This window comes from Rattus norvegicus, chromosome 17 (assembly GCF_021556685.1).
Source record: "Rattus norvegicus strain SHRSP/BbbUtx chromosome 17, alternate assembly SHRSP_T2T, whole genome shotgun sequence".
Classification (NCBI taxonomy): Eukaryota; Metazoa; Chordata; class Mammalia; order Rodentia; family Muridae; genus Rattus; species Rattus norvegicus.
Window position 1 is genome coordinate 81,310,381 of NC_141550.1, and position 15,666 is coordinate 81,326,046.

Here is a 15,666-nt window from a genome sequence, read left to right on the forward strand (position 1 = left end):
GGACACCAACCAGGTATGGGAGTGGCCCTAACAACCACTGGCCTTAAGCATACTTACATAACAATGCCTTTGGCACAGTCCGAAAGAGGGCAAGGAGGAGGTGAAGGCGAATGTTACTGGTGTGAAACGGACTGGGCCAGTTGTGGCTTGGGGAATCTGGCAGAAATTAATAGGGGTAAGGCCTCAAATATGCCAGGAATTCTGCCCAGGGCAGTACAATCTCAGTGTGGCGTTGGACTGCATGAACTGGGGTTTTGGAAAGAGGAAAAACCAGGAGAGTAGCTAATAAGTTCTGACAGGGCTTTTCCAAACAGGGTTACATTTTTCTCTTTCCTGTCTATACCATTAGTCAAGTCTGCAATCCTTTACCAAGAAAGCGGGTATAGAGGGACACTTGACTGTTAACTGGAAGCAGGCTAAGTGTATAACTAGACTTAACTAAGTGGTTGAAAGGCATCTTCCTGAGGAAAACAACTCTAAAATCAGACTTTAAAAATGTCATTGTTGGTCACAGAACACAGAAAAATCAATCTTGAACTAACCAGGCAACTTTCCCGTGGGCTGGCTCTCACAGTGCTGGTTGGTGCTAATGCAGGCTGCGGGGGAAGAAGGCATTGATGGTCTTAGCCAGTGCTGGGCCCTCCCTGCTACAATATCAACCCTTCATGCAAGAAGTGTCCACTGGTCGGTCAACTGTGGCAAGACCCTCTGTGGGGCTATAAACCGCCTCTTCACTGAATCTGAGGCCTGCACCACAGAGGAGAATTCACGCCGAGTAAAGTAAATAAGGCCAAAGCCACAGCTAGGGAAGGTTCCAGTCCGAGGCAAGAGGCTAGTGATGCTGTTTTGCTAAATATCTACAATATCTGAAATGCTGAACATGCAGGGCAGGCTTATAGATGTTTATGGTTACATCCATAGATGTATGCTGCTCTCAACCGTGGTCAGAGAAACTTATCACAGTGAGTAATCACTCATGTAAAATAAATGAAATAAATGATATAAATAATGAAAATAAATCTTAAATACTTAAATACTTAAATCTTAAATCACAGCCACAGTATGTACTCATGTACACACACACACACACACACACACACACACACACACAAGCGCAGTGTACACACGCAAGTACATATTTGTATGGCTACACCAGGCAACAATCCAATTAGACTATGTATGACATCTTTTAGAGCCACAGACTTTCCCTCTCCAGAAAAGAGAGACAAGCGAAGTCTGGTTTTCCTCATCTATCACACAAAGATGCCTGTGATGCACAGAAATCCCAGGCTCATGCCTGCCATGCAGCTCCACACCAGGCCTGGGGCTGTCAGAACTTGGAAAGGACCAGGAACACAGAAAGCATAGAGTATTTCTAAGAGACAGAAAAGATTCCATTCCTTTCTCAAGATTGTTTTACACACACACACACACACACCTAATAATGCTTAAGTGTATATCTAAAGGATCCTCCCTTCCTGTTAGAACCACTTTAATAACCACTGATTTGGTGGTGAATTTGTAACTGATAGTTTCCCAAGTGATTCCCTCCCAAAGCACTAAAGACCTAGAAGTGCTGACACTGAGTTCCTCAGTTGATCGGCCAGGGCTCAGGGGTTGAAAATGGAACTATACCAGTCAGCACCCAGCCTGCCAGAATCAACCCAGGTTCTCGCTGTCCTCTGCCAACAGCCTGACCCAGTGACAGTCCTGCTCTGGACACTAGAGTGTCCACTGGACACTAGAGTGTGTGACCACTTCCGATCCATACATGACTGAAGCTTATGCTAGACTTTCTGCTACTGCAAGCATCTGGGCCATGCTTGACCAGCCACGCCTGCACTGAAGACAGTATGGTGTACTGCAGGGTAAGAACACACCCACACCTACACTGTTACGTCCAAAGATACCCCAGTACTGACAGTTCCATGGAAACAGCCACCAACAAAAGGAAGCATCTACCTGTTCCTACAGCCGGGATTGGCTCTCTCCCAGCTCTCCCCGTAGGTCCTCTGAGCAGGACCCACCCTGCCCACCCTGCTCCTTACACTTCACACTGCCTCACCATGCTCCTGCCCTTCCTGAGAACTCTACCAAACGCCACCTGCACTCCTAACACCCCGACCTGGAAGGCAGCCTCCCAGACCCTCCCCATCCCACGCCTCTCCCATCGTGACACTGTTACCTGACAGTGACATGAGAAAAAGGCCACCCACCTCTGACTTATGCACTGATGCATCTCCACCGCAGAAAGCAAGTGTGCGTGTGTGCGTGCGTGCGTGTGTGCGTGCGTGCGTGTGTGCGTGCGTGCGTGTGTGCGCGCACCATGTTCAGATCAGAGGAGAACCTCATGTGTTGGTCCTAGCCTGCCTTTTATCTTGTTTGCTCTCCGGCCTTGTTTGAGGCAGGGTCTCACTAGCTTGGCTGACAATTTACGTCTCCCATTTCCGTGTGGGAGCACTGAGATTGCAGACACGGGTGCTATAGCATCCAGCTTTTATGTGGATTCTGGGGATTCAAACTCAGGTCCTCATGCCTTGTGGTTGGTGCCTTACTCACTGTGACATCTCCACAGCCCTCAGTTGTCACTGTTAACAGGAAAACAGTGCAGTCTGAGCACTTTTATCAAGCCTGTACTGTGTGGCCGTGATACAGAAAGTTTCCACAGGTCTTGGAAAACATTCATTTCTAGTTTATTTATTCCTGGAGGTGCCCACCCTGGCTGGGCCGGTTCACTACTGCAAAGCCCTGCTAACAATAGGTTTGCTATCAGTTCTTCGAAACTTGTAACAGTAACTACATTAGTGATGACTGCTTGGTCTGCAAGTGGCTCGCTGAAATCCTACCCTATTACCAGGGAACTTTTGAGTGCTTACAGCATTCCAGGCATTGTTTGCAACACTTGGATTTCATCTCCTTTAAGCTCCCAGGTAGTTCTATGCAGAAAGTATTTGTGTCCTTACTGAGGAGGAGTAGCAGAACTCAGGAGATTAGCAACCTACCCAAAGTCATGCAGCTTGAAATTCCAAAAGGGCAAAGTTCGTGTTTTAGCTCCCTGCACTTGAGTCCTGGTAACTCCCCTCCCAAAGGTTCCCCCCCTTGTCTGCAGCATCCTCTAGCATCCCTGAAAGCCCTGAGCTATGCACCTCTATGCTGAGGAATTCAGAACAGAACCCATAATTACTCACTTCCCCTAGCTAAACCCAGACGGTCACCCTTCCAAAACTCCAACACCTCTCCCTAGCTCTGACTAATTTAAATGTTTCACCCTGAGATACTAAAGGGAGTGTCCTGGCCTTGCTGCAGAGGCCAAAACCTGTAACTAACAAAAGACGGCTTGCTTTTAGTAAATGTATAATTTGAATTTCCAAAGAGCCAGAAAATAAGCAAAGTTGGATGGGAATTTCTAGAAGTTGACAGGGAAACCGTTAGAGAGGCCAGCTGGCTAACGAGCCCCTGCTCCTGATTTTCCCCGTGTTTCTGCCTCTGTTTGTGAAAGTGCAAAGTGGGTCCTGACTGCCTCTGTGAAGACAGGGAACAGGCAAAGGTGGAGGCCAGGCAGGTGGGACGCTGAGCTGGGCGGGGTTAATCTATCCTAGGGAGCAGACCATGGAGGCTGGGCTGCTGAACTTCCAAAACTGCATCCGCACCATAATAATACAGTGTCTGAGGAACTCAGATTCTCCTTCTAAAGGCTAAACAGAAAGGGCAGCCCAAATTAGTTCATGAAAGACCCAGAGAGAAAGGCCAGCTTCTCGGTAGTAAAGGTTCAACTGAACAACAACGGACCTGTAACTCTCACTCCTAAAGGCCATGCTGCTTTGAGTGCCATGTGAGCCCATTGACATAAGGACATTAAAAGTAAATCACCACAGCCAGAACAACACAGGGTCTGTGTCACAACATCACCGTGCAAACGGGCACACTCATGGAAACTACAATGGCCACTGCTCAGGTCAGGTGTGGTGGTGCAGGCCTCTAGTCCCAGAGACTCAGGAGGCTGAGCGGAGCAGGATCACAGGGTCACAGCTTGCCTCACTGTAAGCTGAGGGCAGCCTGGGTCATGTAATGAGATTTTGTCTAGGGTGGGGTAAAGCTCAGTGCCCGCCTAGTGTGTTCAGTGCCTCAGGTGCATCCCTGGTTCAGCTTAGGCAGACACAGTGGCTATGGACTTAGTGTAAACTGAGTCCATATGTGCTTACCCACTCATTTCACCAGGCAGGCTGGGCGGTACACAACACAGCTTCATTCACTCCCCCACACCCTCTAACTATCCAGGCAGCTCAATTCCTAAGGTCTGCCCAGGAGCATTCTCACCTTTGTTCTGCCACACAGACTTCTCCACTCAGAACAAAAGCCTTCAAGGGCTTTGGGGGCTAAGTTAAGGGAAGTGCAAAAGTTTGTCCGCATAAGAGTGCTGTTCTTTCGTAAAACTAAGCTAACCCCTAGGAGCCCTGAATACAAAATGAATTAAGGACCAAACTGTGTAAGGCAATGGGGAAAATGGTGGTCAGAAGGAGAGCTCTACTTACCTCTGTGAACAGACTGCGGCCATCCTAACAGGGCAGTTTTACAGAGAACTGGGGAACACAAAGGGGCAAGACCAGTGTGACTGATAAGGAGGCCACTTGGTCAGTGAAAGGAAATGCGGCTGGGTAAGTAGAGGAGCCACTAACATAGTCCTAGAGGGTTCACCTGCGAAGCAGCCAGTAACGGACACCTGGGATGATAGGTCCTTCAGAAGAACAAGGCATGATGGGAACTGTTACAGTAACAGACACCTGGGATGATAGGACCTTCAGAAGAACAAGGCATGATGGGAACCGTTACAGTAACAGACACCTGGGATGATAGGTCCTTCAGAAGAACAAGGCATGATGGGAACTGTTACAGTAACAAGACACCTGGGATGATAGGTCCTTCAGAAGAACAAGGCATGATGGGAGCTGTTACACTAACGGACACCTGTGGTGATAGGTCCTTCAGAAGAACAAGGCATGATGGGAACTGTTACAGTAACAGACACCTGGGATGATAGGTCCTTCAGAAGAACAAGGCATGATGGGAAATGTTACAGGCACACAGACAGAGTAGCGATCTTCAATTTCTCTGACTGGGCCCAAGGCATGTAGGGAAAGTGACCAGGATCTAGGCTTGGGGTGTAGGGTGTGGGGTGTGAGTGTGTGTGTGTGGGGGGAGTCTGTGTTTGGCTCAGCATCACAGGCAGGCCAGGGTAAAGGTGCATTCAGTCATGGTTATGGTAATATAATAACCCTCTTTCCGATCTGAAAGTCTGAAAATCCTCTCAGGCCAGGGCTGCTTCCTAAAGACAGCTGCAACCTCAGGAAGGGACTAAGAGTAAATAACAGCCTCAGCTTCTGCAGGGAAACCACTAGGCAGGGAAACCACTAGGCAATTCTTGCAGTACGTTCTCTATTCTCCCAAGCCCGTGCTGAAATGGGTGAATAGTAAATGAGCCTATTTCCAAGTACAGTGATAACTACGATACTGTAAAGCATTTATGGTTGTTTTATGTACAGGCCTGCATGGTCTTCTCACAGAAGACATTATTAGAATATATGCAACTTTCCATCACCGAGCCATGCCACCAACACATCCTGGGAGTCACACTAGCAAAGCCACAGCAGAACACAAGCCTGGAGCTGCCCGTGTGATGATGTCTATCTCTGTCTCTCTCTGTCTCTGTCTCTGTCTCTGACTCTCTCTCTCTCTACTCTAGTGTGTCAGGTGTCAGATCCAGAGCTGTGGAGCCTTCCAGATCTCAGTAATCACTAATTATAGCATAAAAGATGTGAATCAAGGAAATGAAAACATGACAGACTGCTGCATTTTCAGGAGAGAGGCTGCCATCAGATCTGGATTCCTGCCCACACAGGACAAAAGCCTGGGAGCCACACTGCTTTAGGACAATGCTGCCTCAGCCACACAGCAGCCAAATATCCCTTCTAAACCCAGCAGTAAGCAGAGAGTGAGTCGTCCTGTTTCTGAAACCACTGCAATTTCCAGCCATAAAACTTCAGTGGCCACACTTGTCACCAGCAAATGACCCAGACACTAACCCACGGAGTGGCTGCAGCTTGTGTCAGGTCCTTTCCCAGCCATGGAGGAATGTCCTCATCACCACAGGACATACACCCTCTCCGTGCTCTTAGGGAAGGAGACAGTTCCACCTGCGCCAGAACAGAGGCAAGCAAAAGGCAAACGCTGCCCCAGCGTGCCAAAGTTCACCTCACATCTGAAAGGCTCGCTGCCTGCTATCAAAATCAAAGGAAAAGCTGGAGTCTCAGGGCTGCACTCATCTATCTGCTCAGTAGAAAATTTGAGGAGGGAAAAATAGTATTTCAACTCCAACTGGAGTCAGTGTTTTCCTTATAACACAACCTATAGATAAGGGAATAATAGGTTTACTGGGCATATGTGTTACACACACACACACACACACACACACACACACACACGACTAAGAACATTTAACTGTGCTCTGACTTTAAAAATGATAAGTCATATAAAGTTGGAAAGCACAGAAAGTATATAAAACAGACATCAGCATGTTACTACACACGTTCATATTTTGACAAATGAGGAGATTAAAATAGGCTAGTGGGGTGATTTGTAGGAATTAAGAGGGACTGTTCTTCAAATATGAATGGAAAATATGTAAATTGAGGGCGGGGTCCAGGACCAGGCAGAGTTGTCTAAGGTCAGCAGGAAGAACTGGCGACGTCAGCGTTTACCGGTCTGACTTGAATATGGTAGAAAGATTACTGACTACAGAAGGAAATGGGAATGAGGTGTAAGTGAAACTCCAGAATGACAATGATGTGCATAGAGGCAGGGGTGTGGGGGGTGTTGGTCCCCATGGGGACTCCCCTTCTCCTCAGAGGAGAGAGTGGGGGGAGAGGAATATGAGGGTGAGACTAGGAGGGGAGGGGCAGCAATCGGGATTTAAAGTGAATACATAAATCAATGGGGTGAACCACAGACAAAGTTAAAGGTCAGTATGCAGTGGGGGCCAAGGAGGAACACGGTCCATTTCCAGGCTACCCTGAGGCCCCCAGAAGTGGGAACAGGATCTCAGTCGCTAGTGACTCTCTGGCCGGGCTCAGCCACGTCCTGACAGGAATAGGTGGTGGGCATGAGGATGGACGGGATACCAGGAGTCCATGGGGCGCATACGATATGGCAGGGCAAGCTCAGGAGAGACCAAGAGGAAAGGACAGTAGGAGGTGCGTGAAGGCGTCCGGCACACCCTGGAGCCACCCTTCCTAAGCACAGAAAAGTCCATCCAATGGGTGAGCTCTCGAAACTTTGGCCCTAGAGCAGCACCCTAGAGAGTAGAGTGGCCCACTCATCCTGATTTGAGGACAAAGTCACATGTCTTGTACAAGTAAGTCTTTAATCCACAGAAAATGCTAGAGCCACCCCAGCCATGACCAAATTGGGGCTTCTGGTCCCCAGTTCGTGCTGACCGAGGAGCTGTGACTAGCAACACATATGGCTAAGATGAGCCTCTGGGGAGCCAGAGGTAGAAGAGGAATGACAAGAGCAGGGTCTCTATCTCCAGCTTCCAGACCAAAGGCTTAGAGGTGTGACAGGCATGGTATCCTGTCCTAGGCTACAGGCTGGTGAAAGACACTTGGAGGTGGCATCTGACCACAGGATAGGAGCAGAAGTGGGCATGGAGCAGGAACAGAGAAAGCATGAACACAGGACAGGAGAAGAGCACACAGGGCAAGCTAAGACAGTGGCCACAGAAAGGCACTCACAACAAGGACCCGACACCTTGAAGGAACACTGCTACTGGAAACCAATCATCTGGCTGCAGAGAGACAAGTACAGGACTCAGAAGGCAGAACTCTGCAATTTAGTGGTCTCATATAACACAAGACCAGAACAAATGATGCAAAACAAACTCTTCCCAAAGCAGGCATACACCACCCCTAACAATACGAGAACAATTCAGTTGGACATGAAAACCTCATCTCTGCTCGAAAGCAAGCACCCTCCGTGTCAGCTAATTAGCTATTTATAAAAGCAAACATTTGTCCTTGATGAAGTGGCTCCCTCACTCTGACAACACACCTCGTAGCTAAAAGTCAGACCTACCCACAGTCCTGGACGGATGCCACCGCGTCACCATCTGGCGCACGCTGAGTCACCTCTGACTACTTACACACACTATCCCCAACTACAGAAGGCCTTCACATCTGCCTGGTAATGTCACCCCGACTCCTACCATACACAGGCTCCGGGGCAAATTAGAAACGCACACCTCAGGGTGTGCTCATAATACCACGGTTCACTTAAAAATGTGGATCTTTGGGGTTGGGGATTTAGCTCAGTGGTAGAGCGCTTGCCTAGGAAGCGCAAGGCCCTGGGTTCGGTCCCCAGCTCCAAAAAAAAAAAAAAAATGTGGATCTTCCTGTGGAATCCAATTACAAGGGGAAGACTAGACTTGAGCTGTGGGCCCACTTCTAATTACCATGTGTGCATTGGGTGAAGGTCCAATCTCTGTTCTCTCAAACAGGATGGGTTACTATGGATAAATTGTTAGAAAACAAATCTTTATCAAAGCAAAGACTGCAAAATTATAAGTGCAGAATCCTACACAGAAGTTGATTTTAGTGAAAGGTAAGAATGCTCTATCTCCTACCAAGCCAACACTAGGACACAGTCACCACGCATGCCCAAGGATGCTGCCTGGCTCGTGTGTGGCTCTCTTGTATTCCTCCTAAGTTTATCACTGGACATGTGGGATTTTAAAAACAAATGCCCAGTGAGTTTATCTGTTCTTTCTGCCCCTCCTTCTGTACTTTAGCCTTCTCCCACACAGAAAACACTGCACAGCTGCCAATGGGAAAGGGGTCCCAAGACCTGCACGACATGGCTAGCATATTTCAGTGCCAGTATTGCTTCTTAAAAATAATAATGAAGTAAAAAAACAAAACCCAATTCACTGAGAACAGAATTCACTCACATATGCTCAACTGTCCCCTGGCCCCCACAACTCTTCTCCAAAAATCTTTTGTCTAGTATGTAACAAATGGCTGGGTAAAATTCCCTTAGGCATCTAATGTAAGCTCTCCTGGCTGAGTCTGTAAGAATGGGCCATTTGTTACAAAAACGTGGTAGATAAAACTTGCTCAGTATCTCAAAAGCAACCCATGGTTTTTGTTGCTTTTTCTATCTGTCCATCTCTAAAGAGAACACACAGACTGGTAGAAATGTGGAGGGGGATGATGGCATTTGGGACACTCTCTTTACACATGCGCTTGGTGAGTTCTGTTCTAGGCTTCTACAGATCAAAGGCCACCACATCCAGACTTCAGGACAGTAGCTGGGGATGACGACACAGGCCTTAGTCTTTGCAGTAAATAGACTGTGACATAGTTGACAGGACTGACACAGGAGACAGAAGGAAAAGCATAAGGACCACAATCCATCTCTTAGTAAACCCACAGGAAAGCAGTAGGTGACTGTATCCGTAAATCTCCATGAAACAAAGGAGATAAGGTGATGTGATACTTTAATAACATTGTATGTTTCCCCCCAGGTACCTCTACCCTTAACACAAGTTACCTACAGTCCTTTAAATTCTGCAAGAAGTAAAGAGATTGCTTTCTAATTTGTGCATTACTGGTCACGAGTAGCCAGGAGCAGGAAGTCCGGGTCCAGATCCATGTTATCCCAGAGATCAGAATAGTCTACACCACTCTGCACACTATCTGTGCACAGCCGGAAAGGGAACACGGTATTCTACACTCACAGTGCAGCTTCCTGCTGGCCTTTCATGAAATAAATAAAACTTGTATCAATTTGAAGTATCACCCAGTTTCCCTCAAGACACTCCCAGAAGGCAAACGGCTCGTCACGTGTCATGCAGAGGATATCTGCTCTTACTTAGGAGTTCAGTGCAGTCCACAAACTCAGTCTGCTCTTTACCCATCTGTCTTCACTTTGCCAAAGCTTTCTCAGTCATTTCCTCGATGTTTAAAATAAAGTGAAGAAAATTCCAGAATAAACAAGTTCCTTCCCTATCATCGCTACACGTTTCCTTTGATGATTCTGAAATAATAATAGTTTATAAATATAACAAGTCTCTACTGGGGGCAGGGATCCATCTCAGAGGTGCTGCGAGATGGGGAGCTTGCCAAACTGTTCACTTTCTAGTCCCGTTTATAAAATAAATCACAGCAGCCCTCAGGGCTTATTTTCCATTCAGGAAGCCATTCAGAAGGCAAGAAAGCTAGGAACTATACTTTAGATAGAAGAAAAGGGTCATCTTGGAAAATCCAGTCACAAAAAGAAATTTTAACTACTGGGGTCGGGTGGGAGAGATGGCTCAACAGGTAAGAGGGTTTGCTCCTATCCCTATCAGAATTCAGTTTCCAGCACACATATGTGGGGACAAGCTCATAAGTGCAGTCCCTGCACTTCCATCCCAAGTGAGCTCAATGATCTCCCCTGCACTTCAAGTAATGATCTCTCAACCACATTCCTCCAAAAAGACAGGACATTTTCATTTAAACTCAGGCAAAACCTAAGAAGTCTGTTCCCACGTTTTCTCTTAGGGCTGCTCTTGTTTGAATCTGAAATGTTCACCACAGGTTCATACGCCAGAACATTTGCTCCCCAAATGGAGGGGCTGTCTGGGTAAGTTATGAAGCCTTTAAATTCCAGGCTTAACTGTGGGAAGTAGGTCACTAAATATGGACCTTGTGATTCTGACTCTCAAAGCAACCTCACACTCTCATCTCCCAGGGCAAAGCCATTCAAACCACCATATCTCCCACCACCCCAGAACAAGCTGCAATCCCTCTGAAACTGCGAGTCAAAGAACCTTTCCTCCCTCAACTGGTTTCTGTGGGGGAGTCTATCTCAGCAACAAGATAGGAACTCATTCAAAGACAGTGTCAGATTATAATGAAAATAAAACTTATTGTCTATTAATTTCCATGGCCTCTCATAAAAATGCACCCCAACACAAACATCTGAAAACTATCTACAGTGTAGCAAGCCTTAAACTCAAAGGAGCAAACAAACTAATTTTTGTAAATTGTTCCCTTAGTTTTCAGCTAAAATAGTTACTTACTGATACAACTTTAAAGACCAATTAAAGTGCAGCTCTCTCCTAAGTGGTGCACGCTTGTTAAGTGCCATTGTAAACGGCCACAGCAGCTGCTAGGTTTCCAGAAACAACAAAACGTACTACACTGTCCTAGAAACAGCAAAATCTGAGAATCACGTTACTATTCAAAAAACAGGTTTCTAACGGCCCTGAAATATTGAATATTTACCTTCAAACAGGACAGTACCTAAGAATCTCACACTTGGAATAAATCAGGTAGAATCCATGAGAGCTGAGTGGATTATTGGTCAGCACCCACCTCCACACTCAGCCTGACAATCCTAAAACTGCTCTCCAGAGCATAGCCAAACAAACACAAAGTTTACCTGTGCCAACACAGGCATTCCTGTATTCCAGACCCATTCTCTAACACAAAAAGCACAGCGGCAACAGAATTTCAAATTCAAGGTGGGATAAATTTATGTCTTTAATTCCAGAACTTGGGAGACTAAGACAGGATGATCAAATGTTTCAGGCTAACACATGCACATGTACACATACACATACACACACACACACACACACACACACACACACTCGTGCGCGCGCACTCATACATATCTTATTGTGCCTACTTGTAAAAGCTAATTATGTTGCCCAAAAACCTGTTTACATGAGAGGGTCTGCATGTAGCTTCTGAGAACCTGCCCCCAGTTTGTTCTGATTGGTAAATAAAAATGCCAACAGCCAATCACTGGAAAGGACAGACAGAGGTGGGATTTTAGGATTTCCCTCCTGTCTTGGGACCAGGAGGAGAGGAAGGAGGAGGTCCATCACACTTTAGGAGGGAGGAGACACAGAGGCCGCCAGGGGGTACAGAAAGAAGCAAGGAGAACACCTCCAGTCTCTAGGCTAAGAAAACACGGCCCAAAAGGCAGACTAGTTGGAGTTAAGAACAGCCAAGGTGGAATATAGGAATTAGTAAGTAGGATCTCGGAATTGTCAGTGAGAGGTAGATTCTAGCAGTGTGGGATTAGGCCGTTAACTAGCTATTGTGCTGTTTCTGACATATTAAAATGTAAAGGGTGTGTGTGTGTGTGTGTGTGTGTGTGTGTGTGACTTCCATTTGGAAACTTCAACCATTGAGGCAGGAAGCAACCCTGTGAGAGCATTTATTAACTAATTATTAATGCAAAACCTTATAGCAAAACATTAAGGAGTAGGGCTGTAACTCAGTAGCAGGGCAAGGCCCTGGGTCAGGTGGTCTGGGTGCAGAAGTTTGGCTGCAGGGCTTGAGAGATGGCTCAGCTGAGTCTGAATTCCCAGCATCCATGCAACAGAGAGGCTAGTGGGTCAGTATGAATGGGCCCCAACGGTTATGCCCACTTGTAGTTCTGTCATCCTATTCTGCTTGTGACTGTTCCAGTGATCCACCAGCAAGATGGCAGAGAATCCTCTGAAACCTAAAACCAGCTAGCCTGGCATACACATTAGAGACCAAGAAAGCCTGTCTCCAACAATGTGAGGACAGACCCCAAGGTTGTTCCCTGGCCTCCACATAGGCACTGTGGTACACATTTGCCCACATAAACACATGTGCACACACAGGCATACACACATCATATACACTATTTACACAAGAAAGAAAGGAAGAAAGAAAGAAAGAAAGGAAGAAAGAAAGAGAGAAAGAAAGAGAGAAAGAAAGAAAGCCCGCCCTCAGTGCTCCATGTAAGAACATAAAAATTATTTTAAATGTTGTCATTCCTTAAATTCTTTTCCAAGCAAACTATTGGCAGTATAAATGTTGTGTTGTGCATATAAATTAAGTCAGATATACAAGTTCGTAAATAAAGCAGAATTAGAAAGTCAAAGAATCCAATACACAAAACACCCTGAGTGCCACTGGTCAGGACTAATGTAATTTCCAGGTCTGAAAGTTAACTGAATTACTTGCTTCCTAGAGTTCAGAACCAAAAGGTTACATATTTTTTATTTGCAAGAAAAAAAATAGCATCCAATTTTCCTCAAGGGAAAGGACAAAAACCCTAGCATGCTAGTCTAGAAGACAGTTCCCACATGGCTTAGATAAGGAACAGAGCAAAGCAGACAATATCCATCATTCATCCACACACATGCAAGGGCAATGAGCACATGGCTATTTTCCTAATTTCTATTTTTAAAAAAGCTGTTAAAGGCCAGAGGCACAGATTATGCCTGGCCTTCAATTCACTTCTCCCAGTATCTTAACTTCATACCAAGACAGATCTCACAATAATGTATTCTGCAGAATTTCCCCAAATACCATTTCCGTCTGAGACAGTAACTCACTGAGACTGAGGAGTATTCAGCTCTCCTCAGGGATGAAGAACTAGAGAGCCCATGCCCTGCTGCTTGGCTAGTGTGAGAGGGGGTTCCCAGGCCACAGGACCCCTGGGGCTCCAGTAAACTAAGGACAAACATACCACACGCTTGTGACTGCACAGGGTGAGCTGGTAAGACTACAGGATGGAAGGGCCTACAAGACGCACACTGTCTGCGATGTACCTGTTTGAGGACAGAAAACAAAGCAGGTGAAGAGGGACCAAGGCCTCTGCAGGGCTTTCCAGAGAGGAATCTGGGGAACAAGAAAGGCCAAGTACAAGAAGGGACATTAATGGAAACCAGGCCAGGGAGGGAGCAGAGGCAAGACCACACTTGGACTCACCCTTGCACATGGAGAAATAGTAGCCTCAGACCACTAGAAACCAACTCTTGTAGAAAATGTCTAGAGTCATCCCTTTCAATGCAGCCTAATACAGACCTAGATGTGCCTGGGGACATCTACTTCTGGCATCACTGCAGGTGACTACGCCAGCCAAGTGTTTTAAAATGGATGCCCATTCGACATAAGACATACTGTTTAAGGTCCATACTGTTTACAATTGCAGAAGATGTCTGTCCAGGTTGGCCGTTTCAATTCTAGCTTATTGCTGACAGATCTTTTGTGACTCTTCTGGGTGTGAGATACTAGAATAAACCTCTGTCCTCAAAATCAAAGACTGTTATTATCCGGTGTATATCAAATCTGGGTTCGGAGGGATGGGTCGATAGAACACGCCGCTCAGCTTCAAAATACCTTTGCTGTGCTGTCCCGTAACTGCATGTAAAGTTTCCAGAAGACTCCCTGGACATGACTGGAAAGCAGAGTGGACACCAGGCGAGCCTATGTTCACGCAGAGAGCTTTGCAGCACATGCTCTCACTGTCTAGCCCACCAATGCTGCCAGCTGTTTATTGAGTGTTCGCTCTCCCCAGGCACATGGTGGGCGAGTGACTGCATTGCTGTAAATCCACTGAAGGGCACCATTCCTATTCAACAGCAAGGAAACAATTCAGGCAGCTCCTTTACTTGCTTGATGAACTGCAGACCCGGAAGGTAGACCCAAACGGTGGAATTCCAGGGCCCATGCTCTCATACTGTGTCTCGATTTAAAGAACTAGAAAGAGAAAAGTGGTCACAAGGCAAAAGTTTCCCAGGAAAAGAAGCGAGGATAGATCCCTTGGCTAACAAGAGAGTCAGGGTCTCACTTAAGATCCAGATATATGTAACCGAGAACTGAATGTACTTCAGGGCTAATAAGTGACAAGGGACATGAAATGCAGAACCACAGGGCAGACCACAGAACTCTGAAAACAGGATATGGGTGCAGCTTCTGAGCTCACACCACCTACTCTGAGCTGCCCTTCTGAATTTCAGTGTGTCTTCATCTCTGTGCTGTCACAAGTTGGCTGCACTGCTCTCCGCCTGTCTTTTGATTTAGGGGTTTTGTTTATTTTTTGTATTTTTCTAGAAAAGGGTCAAGAAACATTGTGGCCAGACACATCACTCCACCCAATCATAAAGATAGGGTGGATGGAGGTGGAAGACTCACTTGCAGTTACCAAGCAGCCAGGGAGGAAAAGGAAAAGTTCACACTAGAAGCAAGCTACAGAGGGGAGGAAAAGAAACCGAGTCCTCTGCTTACTAGAAAGATCTTCTGAATTTCAGCCTTGTGGGAGGGACACCCTGCCATCACAAAGCCACTTCTTAGGAGCCAGGCTTTTAGATGCTATGGTTTAGATGCCATTCAAAGAGCATGATGAGGCTTTCTCCCTAAGAGGCCCTTGGATATCACTGCCCTTGGGGAAAGGGGGTCAGGATGTGTGGAACAAAGATAATAGAAACACATGAACAAAAGCCACCTTATAAAGGAACTCCCTGCCACTCCCACAGATCACAGCTTGCAACACAGATAAACACCAGCTAAGGGGAACAGGCTAGACAGGGCTCTCTGAAGCTCACTCAGCCCCATGGAGATAACCCCACATCCTCCAGAGCACAGCCAGCTTAGTGTCAGAGGCCCACTTCAGGAGGCAGGAAAGCTCTACAGGGGACCCAAAGACTGGAAGGACAGATTCCTGCTGCCAGCCAGACCTGGGAAACCTCAATGCATAATCAAGTGAACACAGGAACAGCCCAAAGGGGAAAGCAAGCAGTAGTCCGTGGGAATGCTTTCTCATCCCACGGCACTCAGACCACGGGGTCTTCCGTCCCCTTCA

General features: G+C 46.7%; 1 protein-coding gene across 10 annotated transcripts in view; it reads right to left on the reverse strand.

Annotated features, from left to right (window-relative positions):
- Fam107b (family with sequence similarity 107, member B) overlaps positions 1–15,666 on the reverse strand; it is a 206,108-nt gene that overhangs the window by 30,497 nt on the left and 159,945 nt on the right. The window contains exon 1 of one of the 10 annotated variants that reach the window (XM_087591377.1): positions 4,696–5,011. The gene's annotated coding sequence lies outside the window, so the exon portion shown is untranslated. 10 annotated transcript variants of the gene reach the window in all.